This window comes from Pterocles gutturalis, unplaced genomic scaffold (assembly GCF_000699245.1).
Source record: "Pterocles gutturalis isolate BGI_N339 unplaced genomic scaffold, ASM69924v1 scaffold7673, whole genome shotgun sequence".
Taxonomy (NCBI): domain Eukaryota; kingdom Metazoa; phylum Chordata; class Aves; order Pterocliformes; family Pteroclidae; genus Pterocles; species Pterocles gutturalis.
The window spans coordinates 12,886-16,452 of record NW_010120397.1 but is presented as its reverse complement, the minus strand read 5'-3'; positions in this window follow the sequence as shown (position 1 = coordinate 16,452).

The window sequence follows — 3,567 nt, the reverse complement described above, 5'->3', positions numbered from 1 at the left end:
TGGGATTCATGCAGGAAATCAGAGCTCTCTTTTCAGGTTTTCTAATCTTTAATGTATCTTTTCTGAACCACAGCAAGGTTTTGTGTATCTCATCCAACTTACTGCCTGTGAACCACTTGGCTCTATACAAATCAGTCCACTTCATGAGCAGATGCTGAACTGCAGTATTCGTGGCTGAAAAAGCTGACTGAAGCAATGTTATCAGTAATGGTTTGATATTGCCAGACCTACAGTAGCTCCTCATCTTAGGAAGCAGTTTCACAGAATACAGGTAAACAACATAAGCATCACAAAGAGTCATATGACAAAACACTGTGAGCATAAATTCAATTCGGTCAAAGTTTCATAACCTTTGAAAATAAAAGACTTGCTTAACCACTCCAAAAAATAAAAATGGAGGACCTTTTAAGATTTAAACCCTCCTGCTGCTCCAGGTCTATGACCACTGTGTACAGTGTCAGTGTTCTTAATCCTATTTCCTTTACTGTGTAGTTTTTTGCTTGTCTGGGAATATGAATATATATCTTTATTTCCTTATTACATTTTTTTCAGTTTTCCTTTGGCATCTCACGTTAAAAATGAGTTAGTTAGATTGAAAAGCAATAGATTCTTGCAAAGGGAAAGTCTACCAGTAAAGCCCACTGTAGCTAGTATCTAGTAGATTTTTTTTCCTGCTCAAGGTGCAAATGATGTAGAAGCACTCACCATAACTAACTCGACTAAGGTGAGGCTAGAAGATTGAATGAAAACTACACGAGGATTTGAAAGTCTAAACCTGGCAGAATCACAACTAGGGAAACATTAGAGTCTGGTCCAGACAAATATATCAAAGCAAAGAAATTCACTTATTTCACCTGTTATTTCACCACTGCAATGCTTCACCTGAAATTTGTACTATGTGAAGAATATTTCCTTGGTGTATAATAATATTTTCCGGGGATGTAGCGCATACTATTTAGGCTTATTGCTTTTTTCATGCACCCACAAAATATATGATTTGGAGGAAATGATATGGTCTAACAGAATTGGGAAACAAGGCTTATTTTTAAAACAAAAAATTAATCTAATGCCATTAAAACACAATCTGTGTTTATGTGCAAATTTTGGCTTTGAAAAGTAGGAGTGGATTTATGTTAACTTAAGTACTTTCTCTTTCTTTACATTATCTCTTTACATCAATTTTAAAGCAAATAACTTGTTTAAAGACATTATCTGTCATAATATTTATAGGCAATATCTATGCCTCTTGAAAAATAATCATTGTTTGTTGGTGGTCTATGACTTGCAAACACTGAGGCAGGGTATTGCAATGATTTTTTTTCTAGCTTGAAAGAGGTATTTCTGTAGTATAGGTTCTCACAGCAATAATCCAGGTAACTAGATCTGGAAAAAGCACCAAAAAAAAAAAAAAAAAAATCAAATGGAGAGTTTTAGCACCAAAAAAAAAAAAAAAAAAAAATCAAACGGAGAGTTTCAATGTTAAGGCATCAGAGAAAACTGAGCATTCAGATGCCCATGGTGGCTTCGTCCTTTATGTAAAAAAGTTGCAGAAATTTTTACAGTGATCTCATGAACTGTGGTCTGAGGGTTTCCTCAGTGCAAGCCCCTGGGGGGAGGACCCTGAACTGTCATTACTGCAGGTGCATCAGTGAAGCAGATGCTAACGCTGCAGTTCTGTCACCCTCCAGATGGCAAGAAGAGCAGAGTACCAGTCTGGCACATCAGGACAAGTTTTATAGGCATTTATGTGGCAATAGGTGCAGACAGGCATCTGCCACGATGGTTAGGAGGAGTCAGGCACTTAACACCTTGACTTAAAAAAAAGATTTAGGCATATCTGAAAAGCTCATTATGTGCCTATCTCTACACTTTTAGAAGTTTTTAAACCTTTAAAATTCAGCCCTTGGTCTCTGTCTTTCTTCCCTACCTGTGTGATGGGGATGATAACAACTCCCCACCGCAGAAGAGGGACTTCAGACTGGGCTTTTCAGTCTTTAAACTGGATAAACGTCTGAGCATGACATTGCAATACACTATCAGCTGTTACGTGTCCTACAGCAGGATTTTCTTTAGGTCTGTTTCCTTTACTGAAATTTGTGAGCAATCACTGACAATGACTGAATTGAACAGAAACTGAGAAAACCTCAATTGAAACTGAGACTATGAAGTTTGTGAGGTTTTCACAATACAAGATAACATTTTATTTTGCATTTTATGTAAATCTATCAACATCTCTTCTGGCAGCTGAGCACAATTCCCCTTATGAAAATTGTTTTTAACATGGAAACAAGAACTGTGCCAGTTTTATGCCCCAGAAACATGCACTATTCTTCTTCTCACTAGATGGAGGTCCGGTGCCACGAGAACTGTAGCTTTCTTGGTTCTTCCTGTTCGTGATGAAGTTGAAATGATTGGCACATCCATCTAGACAAAGCTTTACCGTGTATCTGTGTTCTCAATAGAGGACACAGATAAAGGAATGCATATTTAGAAATCTGTTAAAGCCTTTAATACCCTCTGGTAATAAAACACTTTTAGAAAATGGAATGTAAAAAATGCCATAAAGTTGTAAAGATTTAGATGCAGATGTTTAGATGCAATGAATATGTTATAAAATCCAGTTGTATTGAATGAATTTCTTTTACTAAAATCAGAGCTATCTAATAGATCACATCTGCCTGGCTGATGCTGCATTCATCCTGACAGTAAATTGCTGTAAATAATCTGTTTTAATTAGGGAGTGTCAGGACTGCCATTTATTTTGCTTTTCAATTTTTCAGTCATCATCCTGCAGTGCCAGTGCATTTAACACACATCAGTCCTGGCACCAGAACTAAAGGAGATCAGACCTTTCTTGAGCAGTACTTTCCAATCGCACAAGTGGGTCCTGTTTAACCTCTTCCAGCCTTCCACTGGCTTTGCCTTTCCCTTCCCAGAAAGTCTGTATCCCCTTTGTCAACTTTAAACATACCTCTTTACTGCCATGTTAGACTTCTCTGAGAATAATTTCTAGGACAAAACATACAAAAAACATAATAAAGAAACAAACAAGTAGGGACTGAGTTGGGATTGTTATGTTGAGAGCTTGCAAACTGATGTGCTGTAAAGGTGGATGGGCCAGTGCTTTAGGTCATGGGAGAAAGGGGTCAAGTTTCTCCCTGTCCTCCAGACTTAATGATGGATAAAATAATTTCAGCTCAAGCATACAAAGGATGCTGAGTCCAAAAATATAATTTAGGTCTGGTATTTAAGCAGCCAAGTTCAAAATCTAGATCCTGAAGGTCAGATGTTTCTTAGCCTGGCAGTGACTATAAAGCCTTAGAAAATTTTTCACATCTACAACTCTCAGTGCTGGCAGTACCTTCCTGGTGAGTGCTGGGTGGAACACACCCACTTCATGCCCAAACTCTAAAAGACTTCACAAATTTGTGGTCTTTCAGTATTTTGTCTAATGCTCCTGCCTATTCTGGACTTGTTCTTTTTTTTTTGAGATGTTTTACTCTCATCCACGCAGAGAGTGCCGGTTATTGTGAATTTCCTTGTGAATTCCCCATCTAAGGTGGGACT